This window comes from Mastigoproctus giganteus, chromosome 1 (assembly GCF_048544385.1).
Source record: "Mastigoproctus giganteus isolate SK-2022 chromosome 1, ASM4854438v1, whole genome shotgun sequence".
NCBI lineage: Eukaryota > Metazoa > Arthropoda > Arachnida > Uropygi > Thelyphonidae > Mastigoproctus > Mastigoproctus giganteus.
The window spans coordinates 67858684-67877891 of record NC_143575.1 but is presented as its reverse complement, the minus strand read 5'-3'; the positions used below and the strand labels follow the sequence as shown (position 1 = coordinate 67877891).

At 38.0% G+C, this 19208-nt stretch overlaps 1 protein-coding gene across 1 annotated transcript in view; it reads left to right on the top strand.

Moving 5' to 3' along the window:
* Vha14-1 (V-type proton ATPase subunit Vha14-1) overlaps positions 1 to 18831 on the top strand; it is a 116134-nt gene extending 97303 nt beyond the window's left edge. Inside the window, exon 6 of the mRNA XM_090380476.1 lies at positions 18802 to 18831. The gene's annotated coding sequence lies outside the window, so the exon portion shown is untranslated. The remainder of the gene's footprint in view (positions 1 to 18801) is intronic.
* Positions 18832 to 19208: the final 377 nt, after the last annotated feature.

The following is a 19208-nucleotide window of genomic DNA, read 5'->3' as shown; positions in this document are numbered from 1 at the left end:
TACTTGTGAAACACAAGTTTAGCGGAAGCCAAAGAACTGTCTGCTAATATTTCATTACGTACTTTTGTCATTATACTTTCGTTTTGGTCTTTTATTAGTTGGTTCCTGTTTTTTCACTATGGATTATGGGGAACAAAAGGCTTCGATTGTTCACCCTCACTTTGGAGTGTGACAATATTTTGTTCGTTTTCATTGACTACAGTTGCAAAACTAGAAGTACTTGCTTCTTGTTTTGAAGTTCCTTTTTTCAACCACAAATCCATGGTCATTTATTTTAATAATAATATTTCAAAATACTGATTATCAAAATATACTGAAATTATCAAAAAAAATTTATACAAGGAAGTGAGTTTTGTTATATCGGTTCGCTTCCCCCTCTCCTTCAACTCCGGGCTAAATCGCATACGAATGGCATACACTTGTTCACATCTCACGGAACACTAATGTTCCATGGAACACAGTTTGGGAAACGCTGGTCTAATAGCAGCAATGCCCGTGAGGCATGTTCCTGAAGAATGGTGTCTATAGACGCTTCTAAAGTTAGCCTTAAGGCTGTGTTATTGCACAATGGAAATTTGCTGCCTTCAATACCTCTTGTGTATGTCATCCACAAAAAAGAAACATACGCAAACTGGAGAACATCCTCTTAGGTGTACATTATCAGAAGTATGAGTGGCAGATATGTGGTGATTTAAAGGTAATTGCCATTTTATTAAGACTACAAAAGGGTTACACTAAGTATTGTTGCTTTCTCTGTGAGTGGGATAGTTGTGCTAAGGATATGCACTATGAGAAGAGGAGTTGGCCTCAATGAAAATCATTAACACCTAGAATGAAGAGCGTAGCATTTTGATCCCCTGGTAGATTGAAATAGTTTTCCTTCCACCACTCCACATCAAACTGGGGCTCATGAAAAATTTTGTGAAGGTTTGGAAGTGAACGGTCCTGCAATCACATACTTGCAAGAGAAATTCCCAAGACTTGGTACAGAGAAGATTAAGCAAGCATCTTCATTAGTCCACAAACAAGGCAACTTTTCAAAGACTAACAGTTCGAACCTTGTATAAATACCTTTTATAAATATAAAACACTACATTTTTCGAAAAACAAGAGCCAATCTGCCATTTTAGCACTTCTAGATGTTTAGCACCACAAAATCTATAAAGTAAACTTACTTTCATTCCCGTAACAAGGTATGACTCAAAATTTGTTGTTCAGTGTTATTAATACAACTATACCTTTCTGGCTTGCCTGCTTACACTGTGATAATTGTCGTGTCTGCATCAAAACAACCAAGTCTCTTTCCTCATTTATGTCCATCAGCTCTATCCCCCACCTGGTGTATAGGTTACTAATGGGATATTATTTCCCAAATGTAGAAACTTACATTTTGCAGCATTAAAATGCAACTCATTTCTATTACCACTCTTGATGCCTCCTCAAATCATTCTTCAGTTCAGCCTGATTTGCATTGTTAACTACCCGTTCATTGGAGATGGGGGGAACCCCCTGATGCCGCTAGACATCAGTACACTTTACTTTACCTACCCTTCCATCATTTACATCATCCGCAGTTAAGCCAAAGTTAAACTATCTAGTCTATAGTTATTCATCTGATCCTTAGCCTTCCCCATTGGTGAGACTCTAGTACTTTTCAAATAAAAGGAATTCCCCCACCCTAAATTTAATGACAAACTCATAGACCTTTAAGTTTATGCATTCCCTTGCATTCTCTTTCAATGTGACTAGTTAAATTCATGAGTACCCAGAGCCTTTCCCACTTTCAAGCTCAGACTTTCGTGTGCATTATCAGTATCTTACGGTTCTGAAGGATACTAGCAGAATATTCTGCACTTTAAAAGGAATGTTGTGCTTTGAAATTGATACAAAATATCTGTTCAACTCGCTGGTGAAATCTACTGGATTATCACTGGTTCTGCCATTTCCATTGGGAAAAGGTACTGTACAGTCTACCCTTTTCCTCATCGTATTTACACTTGAATAAAACTGATTACCTGTCTTGGCTATTAGCATTAGTTGAGGCATGTGATGCAAGAAAGCAAGCTTATACAGCATCAGCCAAAAAAAAAAAACCTTCCCATTTCACCCATCCAATCACTCCAAATGTTTGTCTAGTTCAGCCTTAAATTTTTATTTAAGCTATGAACTTCCACAACAACAGACGGAAGTCTGTTCCAGCTATCAACTACCCAACAACAAAAGGCAAACTTCTGCACACATATTCTACAACTGTCTTTTCTCAGTTTGAATCTATGCCCCCTCAGGTTCTTAATCTGAGCAAGTGGAAGTATCCTATTGGCATTGAACCTGCTCAAACCATTCAAAGCCTCAATCAGATCATCACAGGTGCCTAGTCTCCAGATGCTGCAATTGACAGAATTTAAGCCTCTCCTGCTAAGAGAACCCTCTTTGTTTCTCTTGCCAGTCTTGTTGCACTTATCTGTACTCGTTCTGGCTGTACTACATCCTTCCTAAAATGAGGCCACCAGACCTGTACTCAAGATGTGGCCTGACCATTGCCTTATACAAAGGTATAATCACCTCTTTCTCTCTGCTAGCAAAATTCCTATATATCATTAACAAAACTCCATGACCTGCTCTGGCAGCCCGTCTGCACTGCTCAGAGAACTTCATATCTGACTGCATAATTACCCCCAGGTCTTTTTCATTCTCCACCTCCCTGAGTGTACCACGCAGTTGGTATATTTCTCTTGGGTTACTGCTACCCATTTGGAGTACATTGCATTTGTCAATATTAAACTTCAGTTGCCACTTTTCAGCCCATCTAACTTTTCTAGATCCTGTTGCAGTAGCATACTGTTTTTACTATCATTAACAACCCTGCTAACCTTTGTATCATCTGCAAACTTGGACATTAAGCCTGATATACCTTCATCAATATCATTAATAAATACACAAAACAACAATGGGCCCAGCACCAAACCCTGGGGTACTCCACTAATAACATTAGTCCATGTAGAGCAGTGACCATTGATTACCACTCTCTGCCATCTCCCACTCAACCATTCCTTTATCCATTGCAGCTACTTGCCCTTAATGCCATACCACTCCAATTTGTACAGCAGTCTTCCATGTGCAACAGTATCAGGCACCTCTGTAGCCAGGTGGGAAGGAGCAGCAGTGCATAGCACACGCTTCTTGATTAGACCGGGGTTCGAGCCCGTCACCACCAAATACGGAGGATGCGGAAAGGTCCGAGAATGACCACCTCATATCACAGAACAATATGGTCTTAGTTGCTAATGCTCCTAAAAACCAAATAACAAACAAACAAGCAACAGTATCAAAAGCTTTCCTGAAATCCAAGGATATAATATCAAATTTTTTTTTTTTTTGCATCCAGTTCCTTTGTGACCACTTCATAGTATTCATTCAGATCGGTCAGACAAGACTTACCGTTAACAAACCCATGCTGTGTCTGAGCTATTACTGCTGTCTTGTCTAGGTGATCCTGTATCACCTCTTTAACCAGTGACTCCATTATTTTCCCCAGAACAGAAGTTAAACTGACAGGTCTATAATTATTTATGTCACCCTTTGAATCCCCTTTGTGAATTCGGGATACATTTGCAAGTCTCCAGCCCATGGGGACTTCCCCTGAATCTAAGGATGCTCTCATAGTCATACTTTGTCTTCCTAACATCCTGTGTGTTCTTGTTGCAAACTAATTTATAATTATTATACAAATCTGAGCTGCCTGTCACTCAGTAATTGGCCCATGGTGCCTTTTTGATTTCCCTCCTCTATAAAACTTGCTAAATCAGTTTTCACTTGTTCATGATGTTCATTTTCTAGGCTTGATTTGTCTTTACAGGAAATTAAAGTTTCAAGCTAATATGATTTATTTTTGAACATCTGTTTAAAGAAATTAAATACACTGAGCTGTCTTTTCTGTATTGCTGGTGCTGGTTGACACATGTTATCTTTATAGAGTTCAAACCTGGTCGCACTTGTACTAATTGATCTCCAGTATTAACTCCACTAGAAGAAGTACTTTACGGTGATAACACAATTCAACATAGTGCTCTGAGAATTTCCCTGGTAGCTGCCAGAACCACCCCTGTTCACAGTGTTTACATTAAAGCCCACAGACCTTCATTAATACCTCTGCAGGAAACATTATTGTATGCTGCAAAAATTTGGAGTCTTTCCTCTCATCCTCCCATCCTGGATCAGTATCTGTGCAATTTATAATTACTGCAGCAGTGGGGAAAGAACACTGTCTTTCTCCTACAATCAATTTTTGATACACAGACATGCCGAGTCTATACCGATGGTGCAAAACCTGATATAGAAATAAGTGTCGCCAATCTTCCACTCTCACCACTTCAGCGTTATTACCAGTAGCAGTATTTTCACTGCTGAGTTCTCTGCTATTCATCTTTCTCTGGATAAATAAAGCCAATACATTTCTAGCTGTTTGCATGAGCCCAACCAAATTAACTTTCTGCTGAATCTCGGAGCACTCTAGTATAGCATGAAACATTAGACCTTGCCAGACAACCATGTATTGCAGCTACATAATCTTTTCAAATGCCATATACCAATAATTATAAATCTGTCATCCATAAAGCATATTATAATAGGTGTTCACTGATCTGCAGCAACTAGCTAACCAATAAGCTTTACTGAATAAAACTAGACCAAAAGCTATGGCCCTCCAGCATCTGACAAAGCAGGTGCTGGAGTAAAGAACCTGTCATGTCATAATATTAAAAAAAAATTAAACTATTAGAGGGGAAAAAACCTATGAAAATAAACTTATAATAAACTAAATAATCTTTGAAATCCTGCACTATTCACTAATCTTGCTCTAATCCCCTCTTATCTATACTTTGCTGTTGCTATGAAGAGTTCCAAAAGGCATATCTGCTCACCACGAATGCCAATAGTAGAATCAACAGTAAATGCAAAATAGGTTTAGAATTCAGACAACTTTCTTCTTTTAACAAAGACGGAGCGTAAGAAATTCTGAAATGCCTTAAAGTAGGAGACAAAACGAAGACAAATTCCTGACCAGGAGTAACAGGACAACAACCCGTGTCAGACAGTAACTGCGAAAAAAATTCATTATAAATAAAGTGAAAGCAAAGAACGTGCATAGAATCCTCGAGAGAAGAGAAGGGATAAAGTTTTGAAATGGAAAGATAGAAATACCAAGATAAAAGTGAGTATAAATAATTTTATAACAAATGGAATGAACATTAACCATGGGCCTGTTTACGGCATAGCACTAGTTCCTGCATATCTAAGGGGAAGCTGATAAATTCCGAGATTGGTGACACCTCAACGGCCCTACATGAATGAGTTTAACACAGTCATTGGAGTTTTAAAGAAAATGTTATTTTTTGACTGAATCATGAGAATGGATGATTGCTGGGTACATTACTATGACCAGAAACAAAACAAATGAGCACTAGAAACATTCTAGTCTGCCAAAAAGGTAATATTGGGACTAAAAGTACCATGCTTAAATTAATAATAAACACGAATACAACTGTTAACCATATTTAGCAGTCACAAGGTCTTGAATCATATTACTGGTTGCTTGGTTCTTGTAGAGTTTAATGCATTAGCAATTTAGGCAATATTGCGCTGTACACCGAAAGAACAGAATCCATGGGATACTTGATTCCTGGACAACGTGATGCTGTCTCCCCTCTTGCTAGTGGACGAACTCACCGCTTGGCAGGTATAAGATACACTGCTATTCAAGTAGATGGTAATTTGATGTCAGTATGGATAAACATTGTGAGTTAACTGACTTTGAAAGAGGGATGATAGCAGGTACCCGACACACGGGTCACTATTGCAGAAGTGGAACAGAAATTGCACTATCCCTGTTCAACAGTATGAAGAGTGTATCGGCAATACACCATTTCCGAAATAACATCTCATCGGGGACAGCGCTGTGGGTGGAGAAAGGTGGTAGATGAATGTGGCTGTCAACATGTCTTGCATTGTTCCAGCCGACCGGAGAGTGACAGTAGCACAAATCACCGCCGATTTCAACGAAGGAAGTGCCAGAAACATCTCCACCAAGACCATCAGTAGCTGTAATAGGTTATGGGAGAGCTGCCAACCCACCAGTCCCATTGCTAACACCACAACACAGGACTCTGTGCCTCAACTGGGCAAAAGAACAGTGGCACTGAACCTTGGATGATTGGAGACGGGTCTCCTGGTCTGATGAGTCTCGTTTTTAGTTATTTCAAGTGGACAGGAGGGTGCATATCTGGCAGAAACTGCACAAAGCTATGCACCCATCATGTCAACAAGGAACTGTTCAGGCAGGTGGACGGTTGGTAATGGTCTGGGTCATGTTCAACTGGCATATGTTTGGACCTCTGGTATTTCTAGATGCATCTCTAAATGGTCCAAGTTACCTGTCCATCCTTGCACAATATTTGCATCACTTCACGGTCATTGTGTGCACACAGAGAAATGGTCTCTTCCAGCAGGACAATGCACTTCCCCACAGTCGTGACTATAACATGGTTCAGAGTATTCTGCAGATTTTACCATCATGGAATGACCTCCCTGTTCATCGGACATGAACTCTGTGGAGCATCTTTGGGATGCTGTGGAAAGGTCCTTTAGCCTTGGATCCTTCACCCTGGGATGTGACGGAACTATGGCCAGCAGTGCAGCAGGCATGGATGGATGGAAATACCTATGGAACGCATTCGTGAAGTAGTGGATTCAATGCCTCACCATGTGACTGTCTTTATCCAGATGAAAGGTGGGATTACCCGTTATTAGGTAGTATCCCATGATTTCTGTCCACTATGTATATATATTGTATGCAAATTCAGTTGTCGATTTTTTGCTGGACAAAAAAAAACAAAACAAAAAAAAGTCATGTTTCTGGGAGAAAATACCATGCTACCCTTGCTCAAGAACAAATAACTGTTACATGTCAAAGATCTATAATTCCTCCTACCATTGAGGTGATTCAAAGTCTTCTTTTCCACCCAGTATGGGATGATATTGTTGTAATTGTAGAGTTTTCAGGAGTATCAGTGACTAAGGCTATATTGCTCCATGTATATTGTCTGTAACTTGCTTATGTTCTGTGATTGATTTTCTGTGCTGGATGAAAAACCAGAGTTTCCGGAGGAAAAAACCACAAAACCCTCACCTGACTAACTCAGCCATGTTGTGACAAAAGCCCATAAAAATTCCTCGTATCATCAATGGGATTCGAAATCAGATCCTTTTCCATCCACTGTAAGAAGTAGTAATATCAATTGTGCTACCTACAAGGGTGAACCACAATAAACTAAGTGTGTGTTTACTGCACTTTTGCCACTGACCACTTGGCACTGAATCCAGAGTGTTTGCACCAATGGAGGTGGGGGGGAGAAATAATAATGTAAACTTTAGGGGTACATGTAATATATGTGTATATTTTTTATTATTTAATATATTTACATTTCTATATGTTGCAAACAAATCTGTGTATTTATGAATGTTATAATACAAGAATGTGAGGAAAAAAGGAAATATTTATTATTTAACATCTAAATACTGATAGTTCACAAAAAAATTACTCACAATAATCACTTTAATAATATGAAAATCACTGATAAAAAATCACACGTATTAAAATCAAATATGCAAGTATTGTAATAATCTTATTCTTCTTTGCATATGTATCAATCACTTAGTTTATTAATTTTTACAATAACTCATTCGGGCTTTCTAAGCTTATCTTAATGCAAGTTGCAATATTACAGTAAAGATATTACAGATATTGCAATATTACATTTTATAATCTTTTTACATATATGGTAAAAAGATTATAAAATGTATTGTTTAAACGCTGCAACCAAACAGTTTGTATGCAGTATACAAAGGAAGAATTAGCCACAAGTAGACTCTTGCTGTGAAAAAAAACAAATAAAGGGAAGGTAAAAACCATAAAGTGAAACTGCTGATGATTGAAATAGTGGCTACAGTAGACTCCTCTCTCTCTGCCTGGATATTGTTTAGTGCTTCCCCTGAAAGACACAGAACACTCTCTAATTACAATATTCTGAGAAACCAATGAGGAATATCGCTGAGGAACGAATTCAGGCGAACCTATTCACGGCCTGAAATCCTGATGTCTTGTTTACAATCTACAAACAAAGAATTAGTCGCAAGTAGACCGTTTTTGTGAAAATAAAGGGAACCATAAAATTAAAATGCCAACATAGTGGTTTTTAGTTATAATTTGTGCAGCTAGAAATATTGCCCATTTAATTATTTTGAAAATTACACATCTTGAATTTTAGTGATTTATTTTTGCTGTGTACCACCTAACAAGTACCACATTTAGTTGATGTGATTTTTTTGTTGTTTATTTGACATAAATTTATTAAATTAGTGTTTTATCGGTGCCATAGCTACCATGTAGGCAGGCAAGGCAATTGCCTCCGGGCCCTTTAGGGGCCCAGCGTCTTTGGCTGTCTCCTGTTTTTGCAATTTTCATGAATTAAGTAGAGGTCCGAACGTGCCCTTTGCCTCCGTGCCCGAAAAAGGGTAGCTACGCTACTGTGTTTTTTATAACTACAACATTGTGTAAACTGGTAATATGGCCCCTAAAGAGCTCAGTAAGAAGAAAATTTCAATTAAAATTAAACAAAAAATGTGCAAAAATTTCAACATCTGGGGTCTTTGAATGAATATTAAAATCACCCCCCCCCCTCGGATTGGCATAAGGCATAATGTAGGCATAATGTAGGCATAATGTAGCCACTTGGCATAATGTAGGCATAATGTAGCCACTTGGCTACATTATGCCTATCATCCTTATAGATTACCTCCCAATAGGCAACAGCATCACTGAGTGCTACGTGAACCCCTTGGGAAAGTTAAGAGAGGCTATCAAGTTGAAGCAACATGAGAAGCTATCCAAAGGTGTCTACCCCCAACTTGATAATGCACGTGCACACAAGGCTGCTCTCACAGCAGACTTTGCAATCATCTTTGAAAATCTGCAGACCTATCACCTTCAGGCATCTTTCTCTTCTCTAAAATGAAGAAACTATTATTGGGCTGAAGATTTCAGATTGAAGTAATTAATGAATTATGTATATCTGCATACAGGATGAAATTGCCAGCCAAGTTTCAAATGCCTAACTTAGATATTCCTATGTCAGGGTAAATACTTATTGATCACTCCTCCTGTTTGTAAATTACTTGTTGAACATAACATTCATTGGACTTATCATTACAAATGACTGGTATCTATTATGATAATTACTGTTACATACACTAATGGGCCAAAACATTGTGACCATCCTTGTATCCCCAAGTGGATGTATCACACAGCACCTAGAAGTGGTCACCGAACAACACAGCTTATATAGTGGAGACTGGTAGTGTCTGTCGGTTTGTCAGTATGAAGCCTGTGCAACAGGGAAGTGAAGAACCTGATGGAGTTTGAAAGGGAAATGATTTGTGGCACTAGGAAGACATGGACATCTCAGCAACTGCAGGCATTGTTGGCTGTTTGAGGGCCACTAGTGAAGGTGTAGTGGGAATGTTCTGATGGAGGACCACAACTACTCAGCATGCTAGGGTGCGGAAACACACCACTGGTTGACAGTTGAGGTGAAACATTATTTGTATGTTCTGTCCAGGACAGCAGATGACTCAATACAAATAAATTAATGGCAGACTACAATCAGGGTGCACAAAAAATGCTTTTGAGCACACCATCCAGCAGATGCTCTTGTGAATAGGACTACGGAGTAGGCAACCTGTTCATGTCTACGTGGGTGATATCATCACCATCCTCCCCACACCAGGTGGAAAAGGCTCGGGTTCGAATCTCGTCGATGGCGCAAAGAAATTTAATCGGCTTTTTTCACTCCGTGGCTGAGTTAGTCTCATCCAGCAAAACAGGAAAATCTACCAGAGAACACACGCAATTTAGAGACATAATACATATATGGGTATATGTAAGAAATTACGGGTGGCCCTAATATAATAATTTGAATTTTGTTCATGTATCCACGTTGATCAACCACATCAACACCTGTCTGCAATGAGCATTGTTCCTGGACTGGAAAAGATGGTGGGAATAGTTGCTTGGTCTAATGAATGAAGGTTCCAGCTTCATCATGTCAATAGGTGCTCATCTGACAGCTAGCATGAACAACTGAAAAAAAACAGGCCAACAACCCTCCCCCACTGCCAGACCCTATAACAGCATTGTTTTGGACCAAGTTTTGCCCTACATGGTGACCATGTATCCAGATGGCACTGCACTCTTTCAATAAGAACAATGCCCCATGATACAAGGCCTGCATTGTACAGGATTGGTTCAAAGATCGTATCCAAGCATTTTCTGTGGCTCCTGGCCACTAAATTCACCCCCCTCTCCCAACATCAATCCCATCAAAGATTTGTGGGATGTGGTGGAATGCAGCATTTACCAGTTCATGCCATTGCCTTGCTCCATTGCTGAACTCTGGAATATTCTTCTGTCTAGCTGGTCCAGGATATACCTAAGGGCACCTTCAGCAATCCCAGAAGGTCTATGCTATGGCAGGTGCAAGCAGTTAGCATAATGAAAGGTCACCCAACACACTCTTAGCCAGGTGGTGATGTTTTGGCTCATGAGTATGTATATCATGTGGATCTAGCATATTATGTTATATCATATGAGTGTATCTCATCCATATGAATAACTATTTCACTGTTTTTGTTTTATTTTTATGTTGTGGTCCTTTGGGGCTGGATATATCAACCTTGGTTTTCCAGGGCAGGAGAGAATTGAACTGCCATTCAGGAGTCACACTACACACCCATGTTCATGTTCTCCCCCCAATTTGTGTGGAAAGTTCCATTTTCTGGTTAAAACAATTAGAAATCACTGAGTACATTGTCTATTGATAGAGTACATTGTCTAATAGACAATGTACTCTATCAATACCTATCATACACGATGAGGCCACACTTCACAGACCAATGTGCAGAAGTAAATTACTAACTTTTCCAATAAATACAAGCTGAGAACAAGCATTTTCAGGCATAAGACCATTTTATTATTTGACCACATCACAAATCATCTCATTTATAGAAGAGAAAACCAAGACACTTTTCAATTATCGAAATCTTAAAATCTCTATGATAGACTTACTGAAATCCTCCAGTGGGAAAGTTGGTGTTGACTACCTGTAGTAATCAGGAAACTGAAGATGGGACAGATGACATCAAGTTGAAGAATGCCTTGGTGTAACACATTCATTGGCATGTTGTGGAATCAGTTTTAAGAAACCCAGACTGTTTGCAGACAACCTGGTCAGTGTCACTGACCATCAATGATGTTAAGGCATCTCTCCTTGCCAGTTGCAATCAATATTTGAATGCTACCAAGCTACTTGGACTCTTTGCAGCCGAGACAAGAACACACAGGTGTCAACAAATCCTAATTGGCTTCAAAGATCATAACTGGAAAAGAAATTTGCTCTTCACAGAGAGGTCTAAGTGAAGACTGCATTTGAATTCTCAACAGACCTGTAACATGTTTGTTGTTATAGGGGTTAACATCACAAGGGCTAAATTTTCTTTCCTATGATATAGGGTATCACTGGAAAGAAAATTATATAGAATAAACCATAAATAATGGTTTATTCTATATAATGATCATATTTCCAATATATTCCAATCCAATAAAGGTCAGTAAAAATTGCTTCCATATTAGTATCTCTTTGAAGAAGGTGAGATAATATCAGTAATGATTTTTGTATATTTACAAGTGATTGAAAGCACTCAACTGGATATTTAGCTGAGGACAGTACTAATAAATGATGAACAATTACAAACACACAGTTTTACTTGTATGGGAGTTAACAGTGGTTCTCCACAAACCCACCAAACACACTGTGAAGAAGCACATAGACTGATCAGTCAGTCATGACTGCTATGTAGGGTTTGTGTTCAGTGTGGTGTTGTGTTTATGACTAGCCCCTTGAGAAGTCAATTTTACATGAGCATTAGCATTCATTACAAGGCACAGGCGAATGAGATGTGTATGCCAAATACTCTCTGAAATTTCTATCAGCTCAGCCTACACTTGTAGGTAGAAGGAATCTGTTTTGTAGAGACTGTATACATTTAAACAAAGATGGTGCAAGAGTTTTTGTATGTAATATTGTGGATACCTTCAAGGTTCAGGGAAACTGCTAGTTTGGGGGGGGGGAGGTAATACAGATAAGTGTTTACCTAATAGTATTTTTCAGAGTAATGCTTGCACATGCTTCAAGAATTCTTGTTTGTTACCGCAACAGAACCTATGAGCAAGATGTTCTGAGAGCAAAAACATTTCAAATGAGTGAGCAGCTAATGCCAAGGAAGTGAGCTCAAATAACTTTTTTTTTTTTTTTTTTTGGTAGTTGTTGGCGCATAGGCTTCTGTGGCCATAATGCACCTCCCAAGGTTTTTGTAGTACTTTGATCCAAGCCCAAGGCGGGAATCGAACCCGCGACCTTTGGGTTGCCAGGCGGGCACTTTACCCACCCGGCTAGCCCGGTCGGCTCAAATAACTTTAAGGGTTGTGTCAGGGTAGTTAACTATACAAGAACACTAAGTCTTAATTGTTTATACAGAAGTGTCTTCAATAAAATGAGTGAATTCAAACTGCTGGTTATGACAGGTAATGCTGACATATAGGGCTAATGGAAACATCATGCCTCCCAGACATAGGGGATGATGAGTTTCAGTACAGTATGTATAATGTATTTAGGAAGGATAGAGAAGGGGTGGTGGTGGGGTCATGCTTCTTATCAAAAGCAGCCTGAGCGCAACAAAAACTTTCTTGCATTCAGACATTTTGCATGCTAGTATAGAATCTGTATGGTGGGAGATTGTTGGAAGCAAAGATATAATGAGAGTGAGAGTAATTTACAGGCCAGGTGATTGTGAGATTATGATGAGAGCCTCTACATGCAAATGGAATGGGCAAGTAAGCAGGAAAGTCTTATTATTGGTGATTTTAATTTGCCTCATTGATTGGAGTAAATCAGAAGGAAACTGCACCTGGGGGACTAAATTTTAAAATCAACTAGATGATTGCTATATGTATCAACATGCCAGGGAAAGTACTAGAGAAAAGAATGCACTAGACCAGTGGACTCCAAAGTGGGGTGCACGAGATGGTCTGTGGGGTGTGCGAGATAGTCCACAATAAATCTATATTTATTAATTATAAAAAGTAGTTTTTTGAAACATAATTCATAATTGAAAATAAAAATTATAAATGTTTTTTCAATACTTCAATATGTGGCTTTGTTTGATCGCACTGCTTTATTTGATCATGCATGTTCAAGTACTTACATTTTGTACTTGAACTTCAATTTAATTTTGTTTTGTACTTTTTTATTTGTGATCTTTTAAAAATATATGTGATTTTAGATATAATACCTTTCATGTAAATGATTTATAATATATATATATATATATATATTAAGCTTATATACAGTGGATTCCAGTTATTTGGGCTATCGGTTAATCGGGGCAGCCGTTTATTTGGGGCAAATCTTAAAAAACAGAAACCAATCGAGAAAATAGCCAGGGTTTACTTTGCTTAATTGGAACAGCATGCCGTTTAATCGGTGCAGGAGACCGAAGCACTGGAGATTACCCTACGATTGTCTCCGACGGTACCACATGGTTCGGTCGAAATTCTGGAGGTCACCACCATAAAACAATAAAAACAATTAGCAGTCACCTGTTTATTGGGCTTTTCTGTTAGTGAAAGCTATCATAAACGGACAGTAAACTCGATCTTACTGAATTTGTGATAATACCGACAGCTGGAATTCTGTGGGTTATTATGGTGAAATGTGTTTACACTTCCATGAAATCTTCAATCATATAAAAAAATAAATTTTCAGATCTTCTCTTCATTCGTATTTTTAAAGCTTTGTAACTCGTTGCTCGGTTCTCACTTGCGCATATTGTGTTACTTGCAATTTGTGTGTGCTGTGTTCTTTGTTATTAATTGCTTATCTTTTTACTGTTTTAAATTTTAACCCCCACCCACAAATGTTAGTGAACAGAAATGTCGACTAGTTCGTATGTACATATTACAGTACATATTAATTATTCCAATTATCACGTATATTCTTCCGATTTTCACGTATTTTTTAATTGGTAAGGTAATAAAGGATAAATCTGTGCAAAGAGAGGATTCCCACCTCCATTCTGGACATAACGCTTGATTTAACTAATGATCCCAGAAGTGTAATGAAACAGATTTCCTCCAAGCTCTTTCAGCATTGGCAATGATCTTGGGAGTAAACACCCAAAGGTGAGACAACTAAAAGATTTCTTCCACAAGTTATGATCGCTGCACCTAAACCTCTACCATGGTACTCACCAGGTCTTCACATCTCTTCCTTACTGGTCATGGATCGTTCCAGGCCAAGCTGCACGAACTGGTCGTCACAGATTCCCCTCTCTGCCCTTGTGGTGACAATGAAGACTGGAGTCACCTCATGTATAATTGCCCTCTTTATGATTTACTCAGAAGTCAGAATTACTAGAACTAGAAACGTACCCATGGGCAGGAATATCTCTACACAACTAACAAAACAAACTACAAATCCTTCACTTTTGCCAAGACAGTATTTTAAATGTTCCAGGTCCACCTACAGCAAGCTGTACAGCACACCCCCATCTTATAATTGAGCCCAAACCCAATTCATAGAACACAGGATACTAATCTTTATTCTGTCACAACAGGAATCTCTATTAACATTCATACAAGGAAATACTTACAAACCCACCAACCCAGAAGGATTTCTCTACATGGGGCACAAGAAATCCAAACAATCCTTGAGCTTCAATAATCGCTGTACCTGCACTCATCCCCTGATACTTTGAGAAGATAATCCCAATCCCCAGCCCAGTGAGGGACACTGCTGACTGCCTACAAATTACCCTTGACTGATAAAGATTTAATTGCCAACACTGGGCTCTTGTTTAGTGTGGGATCCACTCACCTGCTGGTGCCTCTTCTCATTCGAGGTGCAGGATTATGTTGCTCACCCTATTAGGGCAGGATCCTCTTACCTGAATACTCCAGGAGTGGGAAAATGCGGGATCACACCATTAGGTGATGTCAAATGCAGAATCACACCATTAGGTGACGGACTTTGTCGAGGGTACCTGACCTCACAATCTTTCCCGAGGCTTGGGAGTCTCTCCCCACCTAGTGTCGCATACTTCTGCATGTTTTTTTACACCCATTACAGTAACTTCAACTCTTTAGCCTGTCACCCCTTTTATTTTAAATTTTTATTTATTTACTTTATTATTTTTTAATCATTTATTTTCTTATATTTTTGCTTTATTTATTTTATATGTTAAAAATTTTTATTATATATTTTTTCTCTTATTTAATCAATTTTTATTTACTTATTTTATTTTTTTCCTATTTTTTATTTATTATTATTTTTTAAATGGGCCTTCCTGGGAAGCTCAGGTTACCCCCCCCCACCCCAGGGTTGGCCAGCCAGAGTTCTCTTCCTACTTTCTTAGTGTGGCTCCCAGCAGCAGTGACGATAACTAGTGGTCTTTGATGCTCCACGGACTCTAGGCTAAAGTTTTGCTTCACCAGAGATCCAAATGCAGAGTTGTGGGACACCACCAGTGCCCCTTGTCAAATAACACTGTCACTATGTAGCTTTCATCTCATAGATTTTTATTTGCCTTGCAAATGAAAAATCAGATCATATATTAACCATCTCCATCACATCACACCTTGCCATATTCATATCTCTAGTTCAGTAACTGATGAATCCAGAAAAAAAAAATACATCAACTTATTAGACTTGAGGTATGCACATTGAGTTGGCTTTGAATTAGCAACACCCGGTTTTGTGGGAATTGACTAATCTGTGACATTGATGAAAGCCCAAAGTCGGAAATAGGTGGTATAAGATTGTAGTTTTCAGACGTGGCTATCAGCTTTTGAGTGTGACAGAATGTGTCAGCATCGAGAGCTTTCTGATTTTGAACATGGAATGCCTCTGGGGGCAAGATGTGCAAGTGCTATTGTCACAACGACCAACATCATTGAGTGCTTACAGTCTGTAGTGGCCAACCGGGCTAGCCAGGTGGGTAAAGTGCCTGCCTGGCAACACAAAGGTCACGGGTTTGAATCCTGCCTCGGGCCTGGATCAGAGTAAAATGCAAAAACTTTGGGAGGTGCATTATGGCCACAGAAGCCAATGCGCCAACTAACAAAAAAAAACAAAAAAAAAAAACACATTCTGTTGTAGTGTGATGAGTCTTCCATGACTGGCTCAACAGTGGTCTAACAATCAGCCAAAGGTCACACTTGGACATCCATGTGTTGCAGACCTCTGTGGTGAGTGTCCTGTGTCTCATTTATAACAGTAACCCAGCTAACCACCCAATACAACCTAGGAATATCAAGAGCAATGTCCACATGGACTGCACTGGACATTAGCTCATTTTTTATTTTCGTTTTTTCATTATTCTAATTTTATTTTGCTTTACATTCTATTATTAGCTCTCACCTTTAATATATAGGCCTTCCAGACTAAAGCTAGTTTCTTTTACTAACTTGTTAGTTTGATCCTTATACACAGTGGTGACCTATAGTGGGCTCGTGAGAGCCCATTGTTATTTTACTTTTATTTTTTGAAAATTTGCTAGCCCATTGTTGATGATCATTTATTTTACAAATGTAATCCTGAATGCAATTATTGTGTCCAGAGCCGAAACTATGGTGGGGCGAGCAGGGGTCCCATTCCCAGCATTTTAATGGTGCAGTCGATCGGTTTTGTATTTTAAAATTGCTTCATTTTTGATTTAATTACAGTCGGACCTCTGTTTAACAAACTTCTTTATATATAGCGAATTTTTTTGATTCACTTTGGTAATTACATTTAAAATAGTTTCTGCTGAATGAAGAAAATTTCCATGTAAAGAACGGATTAGGAGAGACAACTTTGTATGCATTGTTCTCACCTCTGGCCTTTAGGCAATTTAGGTAATTCATCATCGTCATCAGCCATTTTCAATCCACTGCAGGATGAAGGCCTCTCCAGCAACTTTCCAGTTCCTTCTGTTTTGTGCAGTTGGCCATCCGTTTACTACCCACAATGATAAAATATGAAATAAAAATGAATTATTTTAGAGATTTGTCAAAGATAGTTTATTTTTAAAATCGAGCGAAATTGCCTTTTCAATTGAGAAAGCCAGAAAATATCTTTGAAACCATTCTGACAATTAAACACATTGCTGATTATGATGACCATACATCTAAATGGAAAACCATTGCTCCAGTTTGATCCAGGTTGTTACGTCATATCATTCCTCTGTAATCATCACTCAGCTATTGAGCAAAACAGATCGACAACAAATATTAATAAAGAAGTAAATTGTATGTGGCAATTTTTAGAATAAATTTTTCTTGAATATTTGGAAAATTAATTTTTTTTCATGTAATCTGTGATTTTTTTTTTTGTACTTTTTCTAGAAAGTTTGTTTTTTATGCAATCTTTGTTCTTATATTGTGGTATATTTGTTTTTATATTGTAGTATACAGTAAACCCCCGCTATTCACCGGGGTTATGTTCCTGAGAAATGCCGCGAATACTGAAATTGCGAATACCGAGTTATGGCTCCCATAGTAATAAAGGGGTTCCATTCCAAAGTATGAAATATATAAGAAAAACTAGTCTAAAATTTTGTCCATGTATGTATTATATGTACTTTCATAATATGACTATGTACATAGACAGTACATAGTGAAATGCAAGCATATGGCATCGAAATGAAAATAAGAAACAATTTAATATTAAATGTAATATTAGAAATTTCAAACAAATCTTTCAAACCAGCTCCTTTGCTAGCAAAAAAAACTTATCCCGCCAGTGCTATCACCTGTTTCGCTAAAGTGTTGATAAAGGAGTTTTGTCTTTTCACGAATGATGAGTGAACTTAACGGAATTTTATTTTGAGTTCGGTCTTCTATCCACAGATTTAAAGCTTTTTCCATTTTTTTCTAATTTAACATCACGAGTTACAGAGCAAATTTTTGAAACAATTAGCATGTTTTCACGGACACTACGGCGGATTTTTTCTTCAGATTTCTTGATTGATCGTACCGTTGACTCATTGATTTTATAATTTTTTGCCACCGAGAAGACACTTTCACCATTAGAAATTTTATCTAATAACTCCATTTTATTCTTTAATGTCATCACCTTCTTTGACCTTTTCACATTTCCCTTGTTATTCGTAGCCATATTTTTGTACGGGTTAGAAAGAACTTGTCCACAATAAAGTTACTTTCTTCCATTAACACACTCGAAAAAGTCTGTTTTACACTGCAAAACGGTAGATTTATCACTTTTGTAAGCATATCAATTTATTCAATTTATAGGCATATAAATTAAAAGCAAACGACGAAACCTTCCATGATAAGTACATAACACATACTGAACAAGGATTAGCGAGAAACAAACACGCTTGCGATTTTGCCACCCCCCCCCACCCACTAAGCGCTGTTTTGACCGGGAAAGATAATTTTTGCCACGCCCATGTTTTTTATGGTGGAAAATGTTCGTGGTGCTTTAAAATTCACATTTTTTAGGTTTCATTTTATATTAAATCAGCGACCGCGAATACGCAATACCACGAATACAGAAACCGCGAATAGCGGGGGTTTACTGTATTTGTTTTTATGTTGTGGAATGTTTTGTGATAGTTTCATGTTATTTGTTATAGGAAATTTCATCCTATTTTTTATTCTCAATATTAAAATTTTATCATGAAAAAAAATGTTTCCATTATATTTCCCTAGTTGTTAAAAAAAAAGACAAATAAAAAAGTTGCGCATGTGCTGAGCATGTGCTGTAGATGGTTTATGCGAAACATCCTTCGCATTTCATTTAGGTATTTTGATTTGTATATATCGATTACAAAATAAGAGCTTTTTTATTGTAAATATTTTATTGATCATTCATAGATTTTCATAATTTCTAGAAGACAAGATGCAATAGATTTATGATAACTAAAGTATACTTGCGAGTGCAACATATCTAAATATCTGTAAAATTGCACCGATTGATGTACTGATCTTATAGTTGAAGCAACATACGCAGCTGTTAGGGAACCTAACAATGGAATGTAAC